Source organism: Engystomops pustulosus, chromosome 9 (genome assembly GCF_040894005.1).
Source record: "Engystomops pustulosus chromosome 9, aEngPut4.maternal, whole genome shotgun sequence".
NCBI classification, from domain to species: domain Eukaryota; kingdom Metazoa; phylum Chordata; class Amphibia; order Anura; family Leptodactylidae; genus Engystomops; species Engystomops pustulosus.
Window position 1 is genome coordinate 52,464,479 of NC_092419.1, and position 27,031 is coordinate 52,491,509.

Genomic DNA, 27,031 nt, shown 5'->3' on the forward strand with positions numbered 1-27,031 from the left:
ACAAGAATTATCAACGGTATTGCCACTAAAATGTTTTTTCCATAGCAGTTTCCGGGCAAACAAATACACATCTTTAAAGGGGTATTCCGGGAATATGAACGTCTGACACAAAAACCCTTGATGATGTAAATAAATGAATACAACAATACTCAATGTCATTAGTCACAAAACGGAGCTAAAATAATATGATTTTATGATTTACAAAATTTATGGCCTCTCTAAAGTTGGTGGAGTTATCACTAAGATGGCCGCCACTGGAAACTACAAGTTTCATGATCCTTTAGTTCTCAGTAACTCCTCCTACCACTTATGCTCTGCTAACAGTGATGATGTAACAGGTTTTCTTGCTCTGTTACCATAGTAATGATGTGTAACTGCCATCACCACAACACTGACCATACTGAATGCACTGCAACCAACCGGCAACAGCCAAACGTAGTGGTGATCACATGACCCTGCCCAGGCAGGTACAGGACATGTGATGTGGACATGTGACCAGTGGCCATCTTCTTTTCTGCGACGGACCGCGCGGAGGAAATTAACGGACTGATTAAAGGGCTGGTAGCATTTTAATTCTTCATTACAGTCTATGTCACCAGCATTTTCTGCCAAGGGGAGCAAAATTTTAAATAACAACTAATTACACACTAGCTTATATTTTGAGTGCCCACTTGTATATGAATTATGCTGATTCCTGGAATACCCCTTTAATTACCGTGAAATCGTCAAATGTAGCCACAGGACTAAAATTAAGCCCCAGTGACAGGAGTGAGAGTTGATCAGATGTCAATACAGGCAGTCCCCGGGTTACATACAAGATAGGGTCTGGAGGTTTGTTCTTAAGTTGAATTTGTATTTAAGTCGAAACTGTATATTTTATAATGGAAGTTCTAGGCAATTTTTTTTCTTTTGCCCCAGTGACAATTGGAGTTTCAAAATTTTTGGTGTAATTGGACCAAGAATTATCAATAAAGCTTCATTACAGACATCTTACAGCTGATCACTGCAGTCTGGGACTGTAGTAAAGCATCCAGAGAGCTTCACCAGAGGTCACAGTGGGCAGAGGGGTCCGTCTGTAACTATGGGTTGTCTGTAAGTCGGGTGTCCTTAAGTAGGGGACCGCCTGTATAATATTTGAGAGGTTGATTACCTTAAGCTTCCCACTTGTGAGTTCCTGTTGATTATTATATTTCCGTTTCATCGGAGTTCCACGGTTTTGCTGCGATAGGGGTCTCCATCCAGAATGCCCTTCTGCTGCAGAGTTTGAGGAATCCGAGGCTGCCGTATCTATTGAGGTTGTTGATCCCGACCTCCTTATTGGACGTGATGGATTCACACGTTGCCATCGGTACGCACGTTGTTTCTGAAAATCCTCCATATCCCTGTGACATTTCTTAGTTTTTACTGCCTGCGTATCTTTTTCCCACTTCATGCATTAATTATTCAAATCTTGTTCAAACTTGCTCAGATTGTCTGGTGACAATAGGAGTTTAATTTTGTCTTGCATTGTGGCTAGTTCAAGTTCAATGTTTTCTAATTTCTTTTTTTCAATACCAATCAGGATTTCAATAAAGGTGCGGGAACAGGTGTTACATGTTTCCTCCCACCGTTTTCTGATAACCTCATCATCCAATGCAAATGAGGGGTACACCTGTACCCTAAGACCTCTAGGTACAAGATCTTTAGCCAAATACTGCTCCAGTGCAGCCTTGTTTTCTTAGGAGGTTTTTTAGGGAAGTTTGGGCCTCCTTAGTCTCATCATTCCCTGATCTAGAGCCATGTGAGTCACAATTAAAAACTTGAGTAACCATAGACAACCAATTCGATTCCCTGCTTCGAAAATCCATAGTCAGCGTAGGGTATATCTATAATCAAATGCAAACAATCAATACCAAAAAGAAGATAACCACTACACAAGTGACGTGTCCCTATACTGAAAACGAAACACAATACCATGTATTAATTTTTATGAATTTTGTAATATACATTTTTTATCACTCATGGTTGAGCCTGTTGATATTTGGCCATATTTAACTTTTACTCGCCACTACTTACTCTCCATATTATTCACTAATGCCCAGTCTTTATTGCTAGGCATTTCATTTTTGCGGAGAGGTCTCCTTGTTATGAATCATAAATCATATACACAATATTCATTTGTACACTCTTATATTAATTTGGTCAATGCAACAACATAGGGCGTAGTAATTAAAAATTAAAAATTCATTATATTATAATGATGCAATTATCATGTATCTCCCAATCACATCACGGTTTTTCTTTGTTCTTTTGTCTTTCACTTATTATTTTCTCACATTTTTCCACGTGCACTTCACTTTTTTTCACACATGGTGTAGAATGCGCATCACGGACACTTATTTATTATAATCTAATATTATAGGTAGCATGATGGTATGTGAGAACATAATCTGTTTTGCCAGGGTTCCTCATCACTTATGAGGTATACTTACCGAGGGTCCATCTCCTGGTTTGCCCAATTCCAATATGGACGGCTGAAGCGCATTGTTCCGGTGCGCATGCGTGTTCCGAACTTCCGGTCCGTACTTCCGGTGAACGATGACGGGCTAGTGTTGCGCGCCATGCGTTTTCCGCGGTCTGGGCCTGATGTTTCTGGGGCGTGCGTGGTGACCGGACCAATGCGCTCACACACACTGCCGATCCAATCCCTACTCATCAAGGTAATTTTTATGAATACACAAAGTGTTTCTATTGGCCCTTGCACAATCTGTGGGAGGTCTCCCGGTCATATATACTCTCCTCTTGCCCTACTGCAGCACATCCCCTTGAGGAAGCGACGGCGAAACGTACGTCGGGGTGCTGCGGTGGTGGTCCTTAGAGTCGTTTTGGTAGAGTGGTAGGCCTTTGTATATGTAATGCCCCTTTTTTCTTTTGGGCGAATTGACTATTGGGCCTGGGTACTCTAACAGATACGTGTACTGTATTTTCTATATTTACTCTTATACCTATTTAGGTGAAACTGTGTATTTATTTACCACCACCGCTCTTGTGTGTTTGTTGTTGTGTATTTTAGCGATGTTTTTAAAATTGTGTTGTCCTTTTTGGTACCTTGTGGGAATAAAATTTGATTATTGTATTTTTGTTGTTTTATGTATCGTGATTTTTTGATGAATATAGTCCTGATTACTATTGTTGGTATTGTGAGATCCCTGCAGGACCCCCAGCGCTGCGGCTGGGACGTCAGAGAGGAGCTGGAGGACACCAAGAAGGGTCTGAAGAGGCACTTTGAGGAGGAATCCAGACGAATCATCTTTTGTGCCAAAGTGGACAACCTGGAGAAGGGTGAGAAGTGTAACTCTTTCTTTTTCAGGAAAGTCCATGCCGGCCACAGGCCCGGAACGAACTATGAGACGAAAGCGGATGCATGCAGAGGGGGAAGAGCGCCGTCAAGGGAGTCGTCAGCGGCTTTTACGGCGGCCTTTACTCCCGCAAGCACGGACGATGAAGCCGCCGAGAGGTTCCTGTCAGGTATCGCTAACACCCTTGATCCTGCAGGTGCCGAGGCCACGGACACCCCTCTGACGGCGGCCGAGCTTCTCTCTGCCGCTAAATCCTTCAGACCCGGCAGGACTCCAGGCAGTGACGGTCTCCCGGCCGAGCTCTACGTAACGCTGGGGGATCTCATCTGCCCGGACCTGCTGGAGCTCTACGAAGAGATGGTAGTGGAGGGCAGGATGCCGCCGTCCCTGAGGCAGGGACTGATCACGGTCTTGTACAAGCACAAGGGAGAGAGATGCGACCTGAAGAACTGGCGTCCCATCTCTCTGCTCAACGTGGACTACAAGATCCTGGCCAAGGTGCTTGCCAACAGGCTGAAGGGAGTCATCGGAGAGATTGTCCACCCGGACCAGACCTGCGGCGTTCCGGGCAGCCAGATTGCGGACAACCTGGCCCTGGTGAGGGACACCCTGCACTACGTCGGAAGCCGCCGCGTCCGCGCGGCCCTGGTCAGCCTGGACCAGGAGAAGGCCTTCGACCGTGTCTCTCACCTCTTCATGAGCCAGGCCCTGTGCAGGTTCGGGTTGGGTAAGATGTTCTGCTCTTATGTTGACCTAATGTACCTTGATATCCACAGCTCGGTGTTGGTGAACGGCTGGAAGACTGACCCCTTCCCTGTGCTTTCGGGGGTCAGGCAAGGCTGTCCTCTTTCACCCCTTCTTTTTGTTTGCTTTATAGAACAGGGATCAGAGGGATCACATCACCAGGACCAGGACGCGACAAGGTCAAGTGCTTTCTGTACATGGACGACGTGACGGTCTTCTGCTCCGACTGGAGCTTGGTGACGGCGCTCGTCCAGACCTGCGAGGAGTTCGGACAGGCTTCGGAGGCAAAAGTCAACTGCGGGAAGTCGGAGGCCATGCTTTTCGGAGACTGGCAGCTTGCTTCTTCTGCCCCCTTCCCCTTCACCATTCAGCAGGACTTCATGAAGATTCTGGGAGTCTGGTTCGGGAAGGAAGGCGCAGCCCTAAAGACCTGGCAAGAACGCTTGGCCAAAGTCAACACCAGAGTCACCCTGTGGAGCCTCAGACAGCTCTCCTTGGAGGGGAAGACGCTCGTCCTGCGTAACGAGGTGCTGCCCATACTCCAGTACGTGGCTCAGGCATGGCCGCCCCCGGCCCCCGTCTGCAAGGCCGTTACCAGGACCGTTTTTCATTTTGTTTGGGGCTCAAAGATGGACCGGGTCAAGCGAGCGGTCATGTTCAAGGAGCCAAGCAAGGGGGGCAAAGGTGTCCCCGACATCTCCACTTTGCTCTGGATCTTCTTTGTTTGCGACTGCGTGCGCAGGACCCTGAGGAACGCTGCAAGATCCGCGGGAAAGTCCATGTCCCGCTTTTTCCTCCTGCCCCTCTGGAGGGGCCTGGGCTGGGACAAGTGGGACAGCTCCATCCCTTACAACTGGGACACGCCCTGGTACTACGGCCAGGCCGTCTGCTTTGTGAGGGAGCACCAACTGGAGGGACTCAAGCCCGACCTGTGGAAACCAAAGACCGTGCATAAGCTCATCCGAGCCAAAGATTTGTTGGAATTTGTCCCAGGAGTCACCCAGGACATGGCCTAGACCATCGGGGCCAACATGTCCTGGGCCAGACTGCTCAACAGGCACAAGGATATATCGTGGATGGCCATCCAAGGGGGGCTGCCCCTGCAAGCCTTCACGTATGCCAGAAGACTGAGCAACACCCTCTATTGCCCCAGGTGCCCCTGGATGGAGGAGACTCCGTTGAACGCCCTGGAGCCCCATTTCCAAGACTATGTGTCAAGGATCTCTATGACGCACCACGCGGTGCTTTATGGGCTGTGTCCAGGGCACTCATGCCATAGAGGATATCCAGACCGCCTGGCTCCTTATAAATTGCTATAAGGACGTCATCTGGTACGCCAGGAGACTCTTTACTTGGCACAAGACAGCCTTGACAACACCAGCCTACTGGATTATTCACTAGCAGGGAGACAGTGAGACAAGAAGGAGAAGCTCCACTCAGGAAGCTCCTCTCCCCTCTGCTAAGGTTTACCGAGCAGCGGCAATGACAACGAAGCTGCAGTGCCTTAGCAGGAGTCTATGTCTTATCTGTGAGAAAACAGTAAGAGCAAGCCATGCTAAAGACTATCTGAATTTGTACCCCCTGCTGTGAGCCAGGTTCGCCTCCCCGGGCTCGTTATTCGAGACAAACTTTTCCCTATGCTCGAGTGCTCGTCTCGAATAACGAGCCCCATTGAAGTCAATGAGAAACTCAAGCATTTTTCAAGGGGACCAAGGGTCTGCACAGGGAAGCTTGGCCAAACACCTGGAAACCTCAGAAAATGATGGAAACACCACGGAAATGGACAGGAAACAGCAGGGGCAGCATGCATGGATGCCTCTGAGGCTGCTTAATCGCACCATTATGCCAAAATTATGGGCAACAGCATGGCCATGAGAGAGTGACCGAATGAGGCTAGATGGCATCTAAAACATCCAATAATTGACCCTGACACTATAGAGGACGGCATGCAGAGGAAGCGGCAGCAGCGGCAGGCTAGAGAGTGTCATGGCGACATACCCTAAATGGACTCAGGCTTCAAACCAATGGGTGGCAGAGAGGAACCAAAGGAGGTGAGCAAGAAGCGCTGAAATGATTTCCTATGTCAACAAAAGGTTGACGGTATATTTAGTCGATAACACAGCATGGTGGCGACATAGTGACCAAGTTCCATAACGTATCTGGTGAAACAACCGAAAAATGAGCCTGACACAGCTCGTTTGAAAAGGGGACGACATGTGGAGGCAGCCATGGAGACGACTTCCATGATTAAGAGTGACAGTATGGGGTATCCATATTGCTTCTATGATTGAAACTTCAGGTCTCCAGCATGGCGGCGACAGATGGGCCGAGTTCCATTATGTATCTGGTGAAACACCTGAAAATTCTGCCTGACACAGCTCGTTTGATAAGGGGATGATGTGCTGTATATCCTCTCGTGCTCCAGCGTCTGGGGTATAGAGAGTTGAAAGTTGCACATGGAGACATTGGTGGACGCTGTGGAGGATCGTGGAGGCAAAATGGACAGGAAACAGCAGGGGCAATATGCATGGATGCCTCTGAGACTGCCTAATCTTGGGATGGAGCTGGCGCTCTGCTGCCAGGCGAGCTTTCGCCTATCCAAGCCCCTGTCTCTCGGCTACTCCCCAAACAGCACTTCTAAGAACCTTTTGTATAAGAAATAATATCGGTAAATGATAAAAGTTTGCCAGTATATTTTGTGGATAACACAGCAGGGTGGCGACAAAGTTAACAAGTTTGATGTGGAAGCCATGAAAACAACCCAAAATTCTGCCTGACACAGCTCGTTTGATAAGGGGACGATGTATGGAGGCAGTAAGGTAGTAGTAGTAGATTAAAGGTGCTGCAATTAAAACTATGTTAGTTGGCTCTTGGGATGGAGCTGGCGGTCCGCTGCCAAACGAGCTTTTGCCTGCCCAAGCCCCTGTCTCTCGGCTCCTCCCCAAACAGCTCCCTGTTTAGTAGATGCTGAAAACTTTACTAACAATTAACACCCCCACAGACAGCTCATTGACACTGTGTGACTGACCACAGGTTCTGAGTCATTAGTGGCATCTAGTACCTTATAGATGACAATCTCTTCCATCAGTAGGACTTTATTCCGACGATATCTTCAGCTCCGTGCAGCACATCTCCACCCGGTGTCCCTAAAAATACCACAGTCACTTAGAGTATAAAGTCTCCTGGATAACAACACTGTGCTCCTAAATAATATATACCCCTCACAACTCAACTGAACTCACTCTCCACACATATAAAACATCCCTTCATTATATATATATTATATATTTAAATTCTACTGGAATGATCGCATGCACAGCACACCAATCAATATACAGCCCCCACCTTAGTAATATACTGAAACCCATATACAGCCCCCTATCGAGCTTAGTAATAAACTGTATCCCATAAACAGCCTCCCAAGCTTAGTAATATACTGTATCCCATATACAGCCCCCCAGCTTAGTTATATACTGTATATGCCCCAGCTGAAATCTGGCCCCATATAAATATATACAGCCCCCCCAGGAAAAAAAGAATCTGGCCCCATGTAAAATATATAGCCCCCCTCCCCCCCCAGAAAAAAACAATTCTGGCCCCATACAATATATATATATCACTTCCCCCAGTATAAAACGATTCTGGTCCAATATTATATATTCAGCACCCCCCCACAGTATAAAATGTTTCCTGACCCATATAAAATACACAGCACAACCCCCCCCCCCCGTATAAAATGTTTCTGGACCCATATGAAATACACAGCACGACCCTCCACCCCCCCCCCATTTAAAACGTTTCTGGCCCCATATAAAATACACAGCACACCCCCTCTACCCCCCCACAGTATAAAACGATTTTGAGCCCATATAAAATACACAGCACCCCCCTTATAAACCATTCTGGTCCGATATAATTAATATAAATATGTATAGAAGCCTCACCACCCCGACTCCGTTATATTAGTATTCTCCCCTTAGCCACATTTAATTAACAAAAGTACAGGAAAAATAATAAAAATTATACTCACCTGCAGGCCGGCTGCTCACACAGCACGTGGCTCCCATCTTCTCGTGGCTCTTCTTTGAGCCACGGCTCTGCACAGTGACACAGGCGGCCCGTGTCGCTGCATTGAACGGTGTGATGCTAGCAGCAGGAAAGGCGCTGCATTGCTCCGCATATAAATAGTCCTGTGTCTTAAAGAGACAGGTGCCAATCATTTAGCTGGTGGGCGATTCGGGTGTCAACGGGCGCCTGAATAGTCCACATTAGAGCAGCAAATTTTGCCGCTCTTTAAAGGGCTTTGCATTCTGCCCCCTGAGGCGAGATTTTCATCTCGCCTCAAGGCAGATGCGGCCCTGGCCCCTGGGTCTTCTCCTGTTGTGAGTACTCCTTTGCTCAGGAATCTGATGCAGATAATATGCAATGACTTCCAACCTTAGGAAGTAGTGGAGAGAACAATGAAGCAGTGCTGTCATATGAAGTCTAGGTCCTCTCCTGATGTCAGATGTGCTTGCCTCAGGACCCAGGGCTGTGCATCCCACAGAACTATGGCAGAGCATGGGACATTATACTGGGAACAGCAGAGGATAGATGAAATGTAAATATATAATTTTTGTGTCTGGGGTCAGGATCTATTTTTTTGCCTGCTCTAGGGGTCTGATTAATTTCTTGTTAATCTTGATCTCCATTTTAATCCTTTTCTGCTCTCATTTTATTTGTATGAATCTAGGTTCTCTGGGATTTTTTTTTTGTCAGGGGTGTCCATTATTATCTATGTCTGCTCTGGAGATGGGGGGGGGGGGCTATGATATTATTATATATCTAATATGGGGTCATCATTATAATATGCATTTGCTCTGGGGTCTGCATGGTATCACAAGCCCCTGGTGGACAGACATCTCCTTCGCTATGCTGGTAGCTGTATCAAATGGGGTTTTATCACAGATTTCTGAAAACCTGCAATCTGAATCTTCAGTGAGCTAGCAAGTTGGCATTCAGCAAAGATTCAAGAGTAAAAACCAGATTAGGGGGAAGGGAAATGGGAATCATCCACTTGTTTATTTTATTTATTAATACAACATTTGTTAAAAAGTTAGTGACCAGCATAATGGAAACCTTACAGTAAATTTATTAAAGGACAAACTTCAGAAGGCTGGCCCAGCCTTAGAATTATCGATGCTAAAAGTCCAGGTAGAATCAGCAATCCTGAGAAGTCTTGTTTTATTCCACTAAAAATTATTAAATAATTCTTTCATGGAGGGGGTGAAACATTGATGTGCTGCTTTTACCTCGGATTTTTGGATTGATACATCAAGAACCTAATACTAAACAGAAGTACACCGAGCGGAGGGTAGTGTATACTCCCTACCTTAACCACCAGGTCAACAAAGAATATAAAAAGTACAAAACGGTGGAGGACCTAACTTTAGAGATGAGCGAGCACTAAAATGCTCGGGCACTCGTTATTCGAGACAAACTTTTCCCGAACTTTCTCGAACTTTTACCGATGAAGTCAATGGGAGACCCGAGCATTTTTCAAGGGGACCAAGGCTCTGCACAGGGAAGCTTGGCCAAACACCTGGGAACCTCAGAAAAGGATGGAAACACCACGGAAATGGACAGGAAACAGGGGCAGCATGCATGGATGCCTCTGAGGCTGCTTAATCGTACCATTATGCCAAAATTATGGGCAACAGCATGGCCATGACAGAGTGACTGAATGAGGCTAGATAGCATCTAAAACATGCAATAATTGACCCTGACACTATAGGGGACGGCACGCAGTGGCAGCGGCAGCAGCGGCAGGCTAGTGAGTGTCATGGCGACATACCCTAAATGGACTCAGGCTTCAAACCAATGGGTGACAGAGAGGAACCAAAGGAGGTGAGCAAGAAGCGCTGAAATTATTTCCTATGTGAACAAAAGGTTGACGGTATATTTAGTCGATAACACAGCATGGTGGCGACATAGTGACCAAGTTCCATAACATATCTGGTGAAACACCCGAAAAATGAGCCTGACACAGCTCTTTTAATAAGGGGACGACATGTGGAGGCAGCCATGGAGACGACTTCCATGATTAAGAGCGACAGTATGGGGCATTCATATTGCGCTGCTATGATTGCAACTTCAGGTCTCCAGCATGGCGGTGACAGATGCGCAAATTCCATTATGTATCTGGTGAAACACCTGAAAATTCTGCCTGACACAGCTCGTTTGATAAGGGGATGATGTGCTGCATATCCTCTCGTGCTCCAGCGTCTGGGGTATAGAGAGTTGAAATGAGACATTGGTGGATGCTGTGGAGGATCGTGGAGGCAAAACAGCAGGAAACAGCAGGGGCAGCATGGAGGGATGCATCTGAGGCTGCCTAATCTTGGGATGGAGCTGGCGGTCCGCTGCCAGGCGAACTATCGCCTGTCCAAGCCCCTGTCTCTCGGCTCCTCCCCACCCAAAATGGGCCTGGGGGCCAGAAGCGTTTACTTTGAAAAAATTATAATTTTCAAAGCAGGCCGGGTCGTTTGAATATTTCACCTAGGAATAATGGAATAACATAGTGGTTCTATTTTTAGTTGTTTTTACGGAAATGGTTCCATGATTAAGAGCGACAGTATGGGGCATCCATATTGCGCTGCTATGATTGCAACTTCAGGTCTCCAGCATGGCGGCGACAGATGGGCCGAGTTCCACTATGTATCTGGTGAAAAACCTGAAAATTCTGCCTGACACAGCTCGTTTGATAAGGGGACGATGTATGGAGGCAGTGAACTAGTAGTAGATTAAAGGTGCTGCAGTTAAAACTATGTTAGTTGGATCTTGAGATGGAGCTGGCGCTCCGCTGCCAGGCGAGCTTTTGCCAATCCAAGCCCCTGTCTCTAGGCTACTCCCCAAACAGCACTTCTAAGAACCTTTTGTATAAGATCAAGTGTAGTAGCGTTCTTATAAGTTTGGGTTATGGCGGGTGAGGAGAATGTAAACAGATGCGCAGGAAGCGCTGAAATAATATCGGTAAATGATAAAAGTTTGCCAGTATATTTTGTGGATTACACAGCAGGGTGGCAACAAAGTTAACAAGTTTGATGTGGAAGCCATGAAAACAACCCAAAATTCTGCCTGACACAGCTCGTTTGATAAGGGGACCATGTATGGCGGCAGTGAACTAGTAGTAGATTAAAGGTGCTGCAGTTAAAACTATGTTAGTTGGATCTTGAGATGGAGCTGGCGCTCCGCTGCCAGGCGAGCTTTCGCCAATCCAAGCCCCTGTCTCTAGGCTACTCCCCAAACAGCACTTCTAAGAACCTTTTGTATAAGATCAAGTGTAGTAGCGTTCTTATAAGTTTGGGTTATGGCGGGTGAGGGGAATGTAAACAGATGCGCAAGAAGCGCTGAAATAAGATCGGTAAATGATAAAAGTTTGCCAGTATATTTTGTGGATTACACAGCAGGGTGGCGACAAAGTTAACAAGTTTGATGTGGAATGCCCTGTAATAGCTCTTGGGCGCTGTGCCTTTTATCGCCTAGGCTCAGCAGTTTGAGCACCGCCTGCTGTCGCTTAGCGACGGCACTGCTGCTGTGCCTAGAGCTACCGACTGATGGCGCCATGCCCACGGATGGTAATTCGGAGGAGGAGGAGGTGGAGGAGGGGTGGGAGGAGGAGGAGGTATAGTAGGCCTTTGAGACCTGGACCGAGGTAGGCCCCGCAATCCTCTGCGTCGGCAGTATATGACCAGCCCCAGGGTCAGACTCGGTCCCAGCCTGCACCAAGTTAAGTGTAGTAGCGTTCTTATAAGTTTGGGATATGGCGGGTGAGGGTAATGTAAACAGATGCGCAAGAAGCGCTGAAATAATATCCGTAAATGGTAAAAGTTTGCCAGTATATTTTGTGGATAACACAGCAGGGTGGCGACAAAGTTAACAACTTTGATGTGGAATCCATTAAAACAACCCAAATTTCTGCCTGACACACCTCGTTTGATAAGGGGACGATGTATGGCGGCAGCTATATGGACGACTTTTGGAGGTAGCAATGGAGACAACGTGTGGAGGCTGCTATGGAGACAATTTAATTTGGATAGTGCCTGTATGTGGCAGTCCAAAAAAGTTTTCAAACCAGAGGAGCAGGTAGGTGGCCCTCCAGAAAAATGAAATAGATTGAGTGCCTGTATGTGGCAGTCCAAAAAAGTTTTCAAACCAGAGGAGCAGGTAGGTGGCCCTCCAGAAAAATTGAATAGATTGAGTGCCTGTATGTGGCACTCCCAAAAATTGTTTAAAACAGAGGACCGGGTAGGTGGCCCTCCAGAAAAATTAAATGCATAAAGTACTATAGCTAGAGCCAATGGGCCCTGTCAAAAAATAGTCAGTTTCCTCTGCTTTAGTGTACAAAGAGGAGGAGAAGGAGGAAAATGAGGAGGAGGAGGAGTGCATAAATTATTCAGGTTGAGCTTCCTTCACCTGGTGGAGATTGGAAATTATGAGAAATCCAGGCTTTATTCATCTTAATAAGCGTCAGCCTGTCAGCGCTGTCAGTCGACAGGCGTGTACGCTTATCGGTGATGATGCCACCAGCTGCACTGAAAACCCGCTCGGACAACACGCTAGCGGCAGGGCAGGCAAGAACCTCCAAGGCGTACAGCGCCAGTTCGAGGCACATGTCCAGCTTTGAAACCCAGTAGTTGTAGGGAGCTGTGTGATCATTTAGGACGATGGTATGGTCAGCTACGTACTCCCTCACCATCTTTCTGTAAAGATCAGCCCTACTCTGCCGAGACTGGGGACAGGTGACAGTGTCTTGCTGGGGTGACATAAAGCTGGCAAAAGCCTTGTAAAGCGTACCCTTGCCAGTGCTGGACAAGCTGCCTGCTCGCTTACTCTCCCTCGCTACTTGTCCCGCAGAACTACGCACTCTGCCGCTAGCGCTGTCAGAAGGGAAATAGTGTTTCAGCTTGTGCACCAGGGCCTGCTGGTATTCATGCATTCTCACACTCCTTTCCTCTCCAGGGATGAGAGTGGAAAGATTTTGCTTGTACCGTGGGTCCAGGAGAGTGAATACCCAGTAATCGGTGCTGGAATAAATTCTTTGAACGCGAGGGTCATGGGATAGGCAGCCTAGCATGAAATCTGCCATATGCGCCAGAGTACCAACGCGTAAGAATTCACTCCCCTCACTGGCCTGACTGTCCATTTCCTCCTCCTCCAACTCCTCTTCTTCTGCCCATACACGCTGAACAGTGAAGGACTGAACAATGGTCCCCTCTTGTGTCTCGCCAACATTCTCCTCCTCTTCCTCCTCATCCTCCTCCACCTCCTCCGATATGCGCTGAGAAACAGACCTAAGGGTGCTTTGGCTATCAACAAGGGAATCTTCTTCCCCCGTCTCTTTTGGCGAGCGCAAAGCTTCCGACTTCATGCTGATCAGAGAGTTTTTCAACAGGCCAAGCAGCGGGATGGTGAGGCTGATGATGGCGGCATCGCCACTGACCATCTGTGTTGACTCCTCAAAGTTACTCAGCACCTGACAGATATCAGACATCCACCTCCACTCCTCATTGTAGACTTGAGGAAGCTGACTGACCTGACTACCAGTTCTGGTGGAAGTTGACATCTGGCAGTCTACAATCGCTCTGCGCTGCTGGTAAACTCTGGATAACATGGTTAATGTTGAATTCCACCTCGTGGGCACGTCGCACAACAGTCGTTGAGCGGGCAGTTGGAGGCGGCGCTGCGCTGCCCTGAGAGTGGCAGCATCTGTGCTGGACTTCCTGAAATGCGCACAGATGCGGCGCACCTTCGTGAGCAAATCAGACAGATTGGGGTATGTCTTGAGGAAACGCTGAACTATCAGATTTAACACATGGGCCAGGCATGGCACATGTGTCAGTCTGCCGAGTTGCAGAGCCGCCACCAGGTTACGGCCATTGTCACACACAACCATGTCTGGCTTCAGGTTCAGCGGTGCCAGCCACAGATCAGTCTGCGCCATGATGCCCTGTAATAGTTCTTGGGCGGTGTGCCTTTTATCGCCTAGGCTCAGCAGTTTGAGCACCGCCTGCTGTCGCTTAGCGACGGCACTGCTGCTGTGCCTAGAGCTAGCGACTGATGGCGCCATGCCCACGGATGGTAGTTCGGAGGAGGAGGTGGAGGAGGGAGGTGGAGGGGGAGGAGGAGGCATAGTAGGCCTTAAAGACCTGGACCGAGGTAGGCCCCGCAATCCTCGGCGTCGGCAGTATATGACCAGCCCCAGGGTCAGACTCGGTCCCAGCCTCCACCAAGTTAACCCAATGTGCCGCCAGTGATATATAGTGGCCCTGCCCGGCAGCACTCGTCCACGTGTCCGTGGTCAGGTGGACCTTGTCAGAAACGGCATTGGTCAGGGCACGGATGATGTTGTCTGACACGTGCTGGTGCAGGGCTGGGACGGCACATCGGGAAAAGTAGTGGCGGCTGGGGACCGAATACCGAGGGGCGGCCGCCGCCATGAGGTTGCGAAAGGCCTCGGTCTCTACAACTGGAGATGTGGACATTAAGGGCTTGGGCGTGCGGGTGGGTTGCACTATATTTCCGTTTCCGCTCCAGCGTCTGGGGTATGGAGAGCTGAACGCTGTTGGATGCTGTGGAGGATCGTGGAGGCGACGATGGGGTTTTTGTGCCAGGGTCCTGGGCAGGGGGCTGACTATCAGCTGACACAGGGGAAGGAGCAGTGGTGTGCACGGCCGGAGGTGAACGGGCTTGGTGCCACTGAGTGGGGTGTTTAGCATTCATATGCCTGCGCATACTGGTGGTAGTTAAGCTAGTAGTGGTGGAACCCCTGCTGATCCTGGTTTGGCAAAGGTTGCACACCACAGTCCGTCGGTCATTCGGTGTTTCCTTAAAGAACCTCCAGACTTCTGAAAATCTAGCCCTCGCCGCGGGAGCCCTTGCCACGGGAGCTTCACTACGTGACACATTTGGCGCTGATGCACCTGCTCTGGCCCTGCCTCTCCGTCTGGCCCCACCACTGCCTCTTCCAACCTGTTCTGGTCGAGGACTCTCCTCCGTCTCAGAAGCACTGTGTTCACCCGGCCTCTCAACCCAGCTTGGGTCTGTCACCTCATCATCCTCCGATCCCTCAGTCTGCTCCCCCCTCGGACTTCCTGCCCTGACAACAACTTCACCACTGTCTGACAACCGTGTCTCCTCATCGTCGGACACCTCTTTACACACTTCTTCCACTACGTCAAGAAGGTCATCATCACCCACAGACTGCGACTGGTGGAAAACCTGGGCATCGGAAAATTGCTCAGCAGCAACCGGACAAGTGGTTTGTGACTGTGGGAAGGGTCCAGAAAACAGTTCCTCAGAGTATGCCGGTTCAAATGCCAAATTTTCCTGGGAGGGGGCAGACTGGGGGGGGGGGGAGGCTGAGGTGCAGGAGCTGGAGGAGTGCCGATTTCGGTGACATGGGTGGACTGCGTGGAAGACTGACTGGTGGACAAATTGCTCGAAGCATTGTCGGCAATCCATGACATCACCTGTTTGCACTGTTCTGGCCTCAACAGTGCTCTACCACGAGTCCCAGTAACTTCAGACATGAACCTAGGGAGTGTAGCTCTGCGGCGTTCCCCTGCTCCCTCATCAGCAGGTGGTGTCTCACCCCGCCCAGGACCACGGCCTCTGACCCCTGCAGTAGTTGGACGCCCACGTCCCCGCCCTCGTCCTCTACCCCTAGCCCTCGGGTTAAACATTTTGAAAATGAAAGTTATAACTTTAATTTTTTTTTAACTTATTTTGTGTTTTTTTGTGTTTTTTTTGTGTTTTTTAGTTTTTAAAACCAAACGATGCTATCCTATTGCTATGGCTATTTGCTAGCCAAGTATGAAAGCACACTGCTATGCCAGATGAGATGACGCTGAGTTATGAAAAAATAAACGTAAAATAAAAAGGAAATGGCAGACTGTGCCTAATTGAAATCCAACCCCTAATAAATTTTCCCACTTCGGTCTTTGCGATGGATATGTGCGTCACTAAGCGCTAAACACAACGGTCGCAAGTCTCACTACAAATTCCTCACAATTTGGTAGTAGATGCACTGCAGCAAGGACAGCCACCAGCAGATCAACCAGAAATAAAATATATATAACGCTATTGTAGGCGTAAGTAAGCCGTTTGGATTCTCCTTTGGCTATTTTCTAGCCAAGTATGAAAGCACACTGCTATGCCAGATGAGATGACGCTGAGTTATGAAAAAATAAACGTAAAATAAAAAGGAAATGGCAGACTGTGCCTAATTGAAATCCAACCCCTAATAAATTTTCCCACTTCGGTCTTTGCGATGGATATGTGCGTCACTAAGCGCTAAACACAAAGGTCGCAAGTCTCACTACAAATTCCTCACAATTTGGTAGTAGATGCACTGCAGCAAGGACAGCCACCAGCAGATCAACCAGAAATAAAATATATATAACGCTATTGTAGGCGTAAGTAAGCCGTTTGGATTCTCCTATGGCTATTTTCTAACCAAGTATGAAAGCACACTGCTATGCCAGATGAGATGATGCTGAGTTATAAAAAAAATAAACGTAAAATAAAAAGAAACTGGCAGACTGTGCCTAATTGAAATCAAACCCCTAATAAATTTTCCCACTTCGGTCTTTGCGATGGATATGTGCGTCACTAAGCGCTAAACACAAAGGTCGCAAGTCTCACTACAAATTCCTCACAATTTGGTAGTAGATGCACTGCAGCAAGGACAGCCACCAGCAGATCAACCAGAAATAAAATATATATAACGCTATTGTAGGCGTAAGTAAGCCGTTTGGATTCTCCTATGGCTATTTTCTAGCCAAGTATGAAAGCACACTGCTATGCCAGATGAGATGACGCTGAGTTATAAAAAAAATAAACGTAAAATAAAAAGAAACTGGCAGACTGTGCCTAATTGAAATCAAACCCCTAATAAATTTTCCCACTTCGGTCTTTGCGATGGATATGTGCGTCACTAAGTGCTAAACACAAAGGTCGCAAGTCTCACTACAAATTCCTCACAATTTGGTAGTAGATGCACTGCAGCAAGGACAGCCACCAGCAGATCAACCAGAAATAAAATATATATAACGCTATTGTAGGCGTAAGTAAGCCGTTTGGATTCTCCTTTGGCTATTTTCTAGCCAAGTATGAAAGCACACTGCTATGCCAGATGAGATGACGCTGAGTTATTAAAAAAATAAACGTAAAATAAAAAGAAACTGGCAGACTGTGCCTAATTGAAATCAAACCCCTAATAAATTTTCCCACTTCGGTCTTTGCGATGGATATGTGCGTCACTAAGCGCTAAACACAAAGGTCGCAAGTCTCACTACAAATTCCTCACAATTTGGTAGTAGATGCACTGCAGCAAGGACAGCCACCAGCAGATCAACCAGAAATAAAATATATATAACGCTATTGTAGGCGTAAGTAAGCCGTTTGGATTCTCCTATGGCTATTTTCTAGCCAAGTATGAAAGCACACTGCTATGCCAGATGAGATGACCCTGAGTTATGAAAAAATAAACGTAAAATAAAAAGTAAATGGCAGACTGTGCCTAATTGAAATCAAACCCCTAATAAATTTTCCCACTTTGGTGTTTGAGGTGGATATGTGTGTCACTAAGAGCTAAACACAACGGTAGCAAGTCCCCCTGCAAATTCCTCACAATATGGTACTAGCTGCAAAAAAAAAAAAAAAAGTATAACGTTATTGTAGCCCTAAGAAGGGCTGTTGGGTTCTTGTAGAATCGGTCCTGCCTAACACTATTCTAATTGAACAGCCTAACGCTTTCCCTGACCAGCAGCAGCTCTCTCCCTAGCGGCATCCAGACACAGAATGATCCGAGCAGCGCAGGCAGGGGCTAGTCTATTCCAGGGTCACCTGATCTGGCCAGCCAACCACTGCTATCGACGTGTAAGGGTTCCACGTCATGCTGGGTGGAGTGCAGAGTCTCCTGGCTTGTGATTGGCTCTGTTTCTGGCCGCCAAAAAGCAAAACGGCGAGAGCTGCCATTTTCTCGAGCGGGCGAAGTATTCGTCCGAGCAACGAGCAGTTTTGAATACGCTAATGCTCGAACGAGCATCAAGCTCGGACGAGTATGTTCGCTCATCTCTAGTGTTTAGCATTCATATGCCTGCGCATACTGGTGGTAGTTAAGCTAGTAGTTGTGGAACCCCTGCTGATCCTGGTTTGGCACTGGTTGCACACCACAGTCCGCCGGTCATCCGGTGTTTCTTTAAAGAACCTCCAGACTTCTGAAAATCTGGCCCTCGCCACGGGAGCTTGACTACGGGAAACATTTGGCGCTGATGCACCAGCTCTGGCCCTGCATCTCCGTCTGGCCCCACCACTGCCTCTTCCAACCTGTTCTGCTATAGGACTGGCCTCCGTCTCAGAAGCACTGTGTTCACCCGGCCTATCAACCCAGCTTGGGTCTGTCACCTCATCATCCTCCGATCCCTCAGTCTGCTCCCCCCTCGGACTTCCTGCCCTGACAACAACTTCACCACTGTCTGACAACCGTGTCCCCTCATCGTCCGACACATCTTTACACACTTCTTCCACTACGTCAATAATGTCATCATCACCCACAGACTGCGACCGGTGGAAAACCTGGGCATCGGGAAATAGCTAAGCAGCAACCAGACAAGTGGTTTGTGACTGTGGGAAGGGTCCAGAAAACAGTTCCTCAGAGTATGCCGGTTCAAATGCCAAATTTTGCTGGGAGGGGGCAGACTGGGAGGAAGGAGGCTGAGGTGGAGGAGCTGGAGAAGTGCTGATTTCGGTGACATGGGTGGATTGCGTGGAAGACTGACTGGTGGACAAATGGCTAGAAGCATTGTCCGCAATCCACGACATCACCTCTTCGCACTGTTCTGGCCTCAACAGTGCTCTACCACGACTCCCAGTAACTTGAGACATGATGAACCTAGGGAGTGTAGCTCTGCGGCGTTTCCCTGCTCCCCCATCAGCAGGTGGTGTCTCACCCCGCCCAGGACCACGGCCTCTGACCCCTGCAGTAGTTGGACGCCCACGTCCACGCCCTCATCCTCTACCCCTAGCCCTCAGGTTAAACATTTTCCAAATTAAAGTGTAAACTTTAAAAAAAAAATTTTTGTGTTTATTTTTTTTTATTTATTTATTTTTTTTAAACAAAACGATGCTATCCTATTGCTATGGCTAGTTTCTAACCTACACTTTGAGTTATAAAAAGAAATAAAGGTAAAAAAAAATTAATCAGCCGACTCTGCCTAATTCTAATCAAACCCCTAATAAATTGTCCCACTTCGGTGTTTGAGGTGGATATGCGTGTCACTAAGAGTTAAACACAACGGTCGCAAGTCTCCCAGCAAATTCCTTACAATATGGTACTAGCTGCACTACTAATGCCAGCAAGCCCAGCCACAAGCAAACAAAAAAAAGGAAAATATAACGCTATTGTAGGCCTAAGTAAGCCGTTGGGGTTCTCCTATGGCTATTTTGTAGCCTACAATGAAAGCACACTGCTTTGCAAGATGACTTTGAGCTATAAAAAGAAATAAAGGTAAAAAAAAAATAAATCAGCAGACTCTGCCTAATTCTAATCAAACCCCTAATAAATTGTCCCACTTCGGTGTTTGAGGTGGATATGCGTGTCACTAAGAGCTAAACACAACGGTAGAAAGTCTCCCAGCAAATTCCTCACAATATGGTACTAGCTGCACTTCTAATGCCAGCAAGCCCAGCCACAAGCAAACAAAAAAAAGGAAAATATAACGCTATTGTAGGCCTAAGTAAGCCGTAGGGGTTCTCCTATGGCTATTTTCTAGCCTACACTGAAAGCACACTGCTGTTGGGTTCTTGTAGAATCACTCCTGCCTAACACTATTCTAATAGAACACCCTAACGCTTTCCCTGACCAGCAGCAGCTCTCTCCCTAGCGGCATCCAGACAGAGAATGATCCGAGCAGCACAGGCAGGGGCTAGTCTATTCCAGGGTCACCTGATCAGGCCAGCCAACCACTGCTATCGACGTGTAAGGGTACCACGTCATGCTGGGTGGAGTGCAGAGTCTCCTGGCTTGTGATTGGTTCTGTTTCTGGCCGCCAAAAATCAAAACGGCGGGAGATGCCATTTTCTCGAGCTGGCGAAGTATTCGCTCATCTCTACTTCTGACCCTTGCTGTATCACAGGTTTCATTGTATTGGCCTACTGAATTCACCAATACAATAGAAAGATGATGGAGAAATTTGGATTGTAGCTTCCCTCCAGGGTCCTCTGAAGAGGAATAAACAGGGGACCTAGAGCTGGAGCTCCAATGACAATCCATCTCTATCCACACCTTCTCACTCCTCCTGTCGTCCTGCAGCCAAGGGTGTAGCTTTAAAATAGCGCTGAGCAAGGCCCTTTCTGGGCTGTATTGAATCACAGGAGAAAGTCTTTAGTCCTATCTGGCAAACTCTGTTTTGGGGTGAAGGCCTGCGTGCCCACAGAAAGCTCTGAGTGCCACCTCTGGGATCAGTGCCATAGGTTCGCCACCACTGCTCTAGCGGATGCAGCGTCTCCCCAATAGTGCTCTGGGCTCTCCGGATTACCTTGTTGAGCTGGTTCTTTTCTCTACTGTTTAAGCCTCCCCCCAACAGAAAACTGCATAGACCAATATACTTGCCATCATTGTTTGGTAAAATATTTTTAATTTTAGGGTGGAGTTTTGGAATGACCTCAGCTTCATCAACAAGTGCAACCTGATCATCGCCTTTCCGCATAACCAATCAATAATGGTCCTCCATTCAAACCTGTCATAAATGTGCACCCCCAGGTACTTGGCGGGAGATGCCATTTTCTCGGGCGAGCGAAGTATTTGTCCGAGCAACGAGCAGTTTCGAGTACGCTAATGCTCGAACGAGCATCAAGCTCGGACGAGTATGTTCGCTCATCTCTACCTAACTTTTAATATATATATTAGAATAGAACGGTATAAAATGTCCAGTAAACTCCAAAAGGAGTGCAAAAGACACTAACCAGCAAGGAAAATTGCTTAGGTGCTCCTTACATAGGCACAGTATACAATGTCTTCCTTTACCCCAATGTACATAACAAGCTCACATATGGGTGGTCACATACCTGTAAACTATGAGAAGTAGGGACATCTGCTGTATGCGCTGATGAAATAAGTGATCTTCAGATGTGAACGGAGAGTTATTGACCTCAGTCTGAACCTATATCGTACAGAAGAGCAGAATAAGTGGGAAAAGGAAGGAAAAAACAATAGTGTGTCTAAAAAAAGAGAGACAGGGCATAAGAGAGCACTCTTATTGGTGTAGAGTGCGGGGTACCCTATAAAACCCTAAATGAAAAAAGGGGACTGCAGTACCCTGTTCCACACTAATGACCTCAACATCGGGCTGCAGCCCTAACCAGCTGCAACCCCACTTTAATTTGGGCCCACTGTTCCTATTTATGGGGATGGGGAGGGGGGATCCATGAAATAGTCTTGGCAAATATAGATATAAAATGTTGCAATAATTCTTGTGAACCTCTATCTATCTAACTAACCCTAGACAGTTAAAGATAGTAGGTAATAGCACTAGGTAAGCAGGTTTCAGGGTCACAACTAGAGATGAGCGAGCACTAAAATGCTCGGGTACTCATTATTCGAGACAAACTTTTCCCGATGCTCGAGTGCTCGTCTCGAATAACGAGCCCCATTGAAGTCAATGGGAGACTCGAGCATTTTTCAAGGGGACCAAGGCTCTGCACAGGGAAGCTTGGCCAAACACCTGGGAACCTCAGAAAAGGATGGAAACACCACGGAAATGGACAGGAAACAGCAGGGGCAGCATGCATGGATGCCTCTGAGGCTGCTTAATCGCACCATTATGCCAAAATTATGGGCAACAGCATGGCCATGACAGAGTGACAGAATGAAGCTAGATAGCATGTAAAACATCCAATAATTGACCCTGACACTATAGGGGACGGCATGCATAGGCAGCGGCAGCAGCGGCAGGCTAGAGAGTGGCATGGCGACATACCCTAAATGGACTCAGGCTTCAAACCAATGGGTGGCAGAGAGGAACCAAAGGAGGTGAGCAAGAAGCGCTCAAATAATATCGGTACATGATGAAAGTTTGCCAGTATATTTTGTGGATTACACAGCAGGGTGGCGACAAAGTTAACATGGAAGCCATGAAAACAACCCAAAATTCTGCCTGACACAGCTCGTTTGATAAGGGGACCATGTATGGAGGCAGTGAACTAGTAGTAGATTAAAGGTGCTGCAGTTAAAACTATGTTAGTTGGATCTTGGCATGGAGCTGGCGCTCCGCTGCCAGGCGAGCTTTCGCCAATCCAAGCCCCTGTCTCTAGGCTACTCCCCAAACAGCACTTCTAAGAACCTTTTGTATAAGATCAAGTGTAGTAGCGTTCTTATAAGTTTGGGATATGGCGGGTGAGGGGAATGTAAACAGATGCGCAAGAAGCGCATGATGCGCATGGAGCTGGCGCTCCGCTGCCAGGTGAGCTTTCGCCAATCCAAGCCCTTGTCTCTAGGCTACTCCCCAAACAGCACTTCTAAGAACCTTTTGTATAAGATCAAGTGTAGTAGCGTTCTTATAAGTTTGGGATATGGCGGGTGAGGGGAATGTAAACAGATGCGCAAGAAGCGCTGAAATAATATCGGTAAATGATAAAAGTTTGCCAGTATATTTTGTGGATTACACAGCAGGGTGGCGACAAAGTTAACAAGTTTGATGTGGAATGCCCTGTAATAGCTCTTGGGCGGTGTGCCTTTTATCGCCTAGGCTCAGCAGTTTGAGCACCGCCTGCTGTCGCTTAGCGACGGCACTGCTGCTGTGCCTAGAGCTACCGACTGATGGCGCCATGGCCACGGATGGTAATTCGGAGGAGGTGGAGGAGGGGTGGGAGGAGGAGGAGGTATAGTAGGCCTTTGAGACCTGGACCGAGGTAGGCCCCGCAATTCTCTGCGTCGGCAGTATATGACCAGCCCCAGGGTCAGACTCGGTCCCAGCCTGCACCAAGTTAAGTGTAGTAGCGTTCTTATAAGTTTAGGATATGGCGGGTGAGGGGAATGTAAACAGATGCGCAAGAAGCGCATGATGCGCATGGAGCTGGCGCTCCGCTGCCAGGCGAGCTTTCGCCAATCCAAGCCCCTGTCTCTAGGCTACTCCCCAAACAGCACTTCTAAGAACCTTTTGTATAAGATCAAGTGTAGTAGCGTTCTTATAAGTTTAGGATATGGCGGGTGAGGGGAATGTAAACAGATGCGCAAGAAGCGCTGAAATAATATTGGTAAATGATAAAAGTTTGCCAGTATATTTTGTGGATAACACAGCAGGGTGGCGACAAAGTTAACAACTTTGATGTGGAATCCATGAAAACAACCCAAATTTCTGCCTGACACACCTCGTTTGATAAGGGGACGATGTATGGAGGCAGCTATATGGACGACTTTTGGAGGTAGCAATGGAGACAACGTGTGGAGGCTGCTATGGAGACAATTTAATTTGGATAGTGCCTGTATGTGGCAGTCCAAAAAAGTTTTCAAACCAGAGGAGCAGGTAGGTGGCCCTCCAGAAAAATGAAATAGATTGAGTGCCTGTATGTGGCAGTCCAAAAAAGTTTTCAAACCAGAGGAGCAGGTAGGTGGCCCTCCAGAAAAATGAAATAGATTGAGTGCCTGTATGTGGCAGTCCAAAAAAGTTTTCAAACCAGAGGAGCAGGTAGGTGGCCCTCCAGAAAAATTGAATAGATTGAGTGCCTGTATGTGGCAGTCCAAAAAACTTTTCAAACCAGAGGAGCAGGTAGGTGGCCCTCCAGTAAAATGGAATAGATTGAGTGCCTGTATGTGGCAGTCCAAAAAAGTTTTCAAACCAGAGGAGCAGGTAGGTGGCCCTCCAGAAAAATGGAATAGATTGAGTGCCTGTATGTGGCACTCCCAAAAATTGTTTAAAACAGAGGACCGGGTCGGTGGCCCTCCAGAAAAATTAAATGCATAAAGTACTATAGCTAGAGCCAATGGGCCCCGTCAAAAAATAGCCAGTTTCCTCTGCTTTACTGTACAAAGAGGAGGAGAAGGAGGACAATGAGGAGGAGGAGTGGATAAATTATTCAGGTTGAGCTTCCTTCACCTGGTGGAGATTGGAAATTATGAGAAATCCAGGCTTTATTCATCTTAATAAGCGTCAGCCTGTCAGCGCTGTCAGTCGACAGGCGTGTACGCTTATCGGTGATGATGCCACCAGCTGCACTGAAAACCCGCTCGGACAAGACGCTAGCCGCAGGGCAGGTAAGAACCTCCAAGGCGTACAGCGCCAGTTTGTGCCACATGTCCAGCTTTGAAACCCAGTAGTTGTAGGGAGCTGTGTGATCATTTAGGATGATGGTATGGTCAGCTACGTACTCCCTCACCATCTTTCTGTAAAGATCAGCCCTACTCTGCCGAGACTGGGGACAGGTGACAGTGTCTTGCTGGGGTGACATAAAGCTGGCAAAAGCCTTGTAAAGCGTACCCTTGCCAGTGCTGGACAAGCTGCCTGCTCGCCTACTCTCCCTCGCTACTTGTCCCGCAGAACTACGCACTCTGCCGCTAGCGCTGTCAGAAGGGAAATACTGTTTCAGCTTGTGCACCAGGGCCTGCTGGTATTCATGCATTCTCACACTCCTTTCCTCTCCAGGGATGAGAGTGGAAAGATTTTGCTTGTACCGTGGGTCCAGGAGAGTGAACACCCAGTAATCGGTGCTGGAATAAATTCTTTGAACGCGAGGGTCACGGGATAGGCAGCCTAGCATGAAATCTGCCATATGCGCCAGAGTACCAACGCGTAAGAATTCACTCCCCTCACTGGCCTGACTGTCCATTTCCTCCTCCTCCAACTCCTCCAACTCCTCTTCTTCTGCCCATACACGCTGAACAGTGAAGGACTCAACAATGGTCCCCTCTTGTGTCTCGCCAACATTCTCCTCCTCTTCCTCCTCTTCCTCCTCCACCTCCACCTCCTCCGATATGCGCTGAGAAACAGACCTAAGGGTGCTTTGGCTATCAACAAGGGAATCTTCTTCCCCCGTCTCTTTTGGCGAGCGCAAAGCTTCCGACTTCATGCTGATCAGAGAGTTTTTCAACAGGCCAAGCAGCGGGATGGTGAGGCTGATGATGGCGGCATCGCCACTGACCATCTGTGTTGACTCCTGAAAGTTACTCAGCACCTGACAGATATCAGACATCCACGTCCACTCCTCATTGTAGACTTGAGGAAGCTGACTGACCTGACTACCAGTTCTGGTGGAAGTTGACATCTGGCAGTCTACAATCGCTCGGCGCTGCTGGTAAACTCTGGATAACATGGTCAGTGTTGAATTCCACCTCGTGGGCACGTCGCACAACAGTCGGTGAGCGGGCAGTTGGAGGCGGCGCTGCGCTGCCCTGAGAGTGGCAGCATCTGTGCTGGACTTCCTGAAATGCGCACAGATGCGGCGCACCTTCGTGAGCAAATCAGACAGATTGGGGTATGTCTTGAGGAAACGCTGAACTATCAGATTTAACACATGGGCCAGGCATGGCACATGTGTCAGTCTGCCGAGTTGCAGAGCCGCCACCAGGTTACGGCCGTTGTCACACACAACCATGCCTGGCTTCACGTTCAGCGGTGCCAGCCACAGATCAGTCTGCGCCGTGATGCCCTGTAATATTTCTTGGGCGGTGTGCCTTTTATTGCCTAGGCTCAGCAGTTTGAGCACCGCCTGCTGTCGCTTAGCGATGGCACTGCTGCTGTGCCTAGAGCTAGCGACTGATGGCGCCATGCCCACGGATGGTAGTTCGGAAGAGGAGGAAGTGGAGGAGGGGTGGGAGGAGGAGGAGGCATAGTAGGCCTGAAACACCTGGACCGAGGTAGGCCCCGCAATCCTCGGCGTCGGCAGTATATGACCAGCCGCAGGGTCAGACTCGGTCCCAGCCTCCACCAAGTTAACCCAATGTGCCGTCAGCGATATATAGTGGCCCTGCCCGGCAGCACTCGTCCACGTGTCCGTGGTCAGGTGGACCTTGTCAGAAACGGCGTTGGTCAGGGCACGGATGATATTGTCTGACACGTGCTGGTGCAGGGCTGGGACGGCACATCGGGAAAAGTAGTGGCGGCTGGGGACCGAATACCGAGGGGCGGCCGCCGCCATGAGGTTGCGAAAGGCCTCGGTCTCTACTAGCCTATAGGGCAGCATCTCCAGGCTAAGCAATCTGGAGATGTGGACATTAAGGGCTTGGGCGTGCGGGTGGGTTGCACTATATTTGCGTTTCCGCTCCAGCGTCTGGGGTATGGAGAGCTGAACGCTGGTGGATGCTGTGGAGGATCGTGGAGGCGACGATGGGGTTTTTGTGGCAGGGTCCTGGGCAGGGGGCTGACTATCAGCTGACACAGGGGAAGGAGCAGTGGTGTGCACGGCCGGAGGTGAACGGGCTTGTTGCCACTGAGTGGGGTGTTTAGCATTCATATGCCTGCGCATACTGGTGGTAGTTAAGCTATTAGTGGTGGAACCCCTGCTGATCCTGGTTTGGCAAATGTTGCACACCACAGTCCGTCGGTCATCCGGTGTTTCCTTAAAGAACCTCCAGACTTCTGAAAATCTAGCCCTCGCCGCAGGAGCCCTCGCCACGGGAGCTTCACTACATGAGACACATTTGGCGCTGATGCACCAGGTCTGGCCCTGCCTCTCCGTCTGGCCCCACCACTGCCTCTTCCAACCTGTTCTGGTCGAGGACTCTCCTCCGTCTCAGAAGCACTGTGTTCACCCAGCCTATCAACCCAGCTTGGGTCTGTCACCTCATCATCCTCCGATCCCTCAGTCTGCTCCCCCCTCGGACTTCCTGCCCTGACAACAACTTCACCACTGTCTGACAACCGTGTCTCCTCATCGTCGGACACCTCTTTACACACTTCTTCCACTACGTCAAG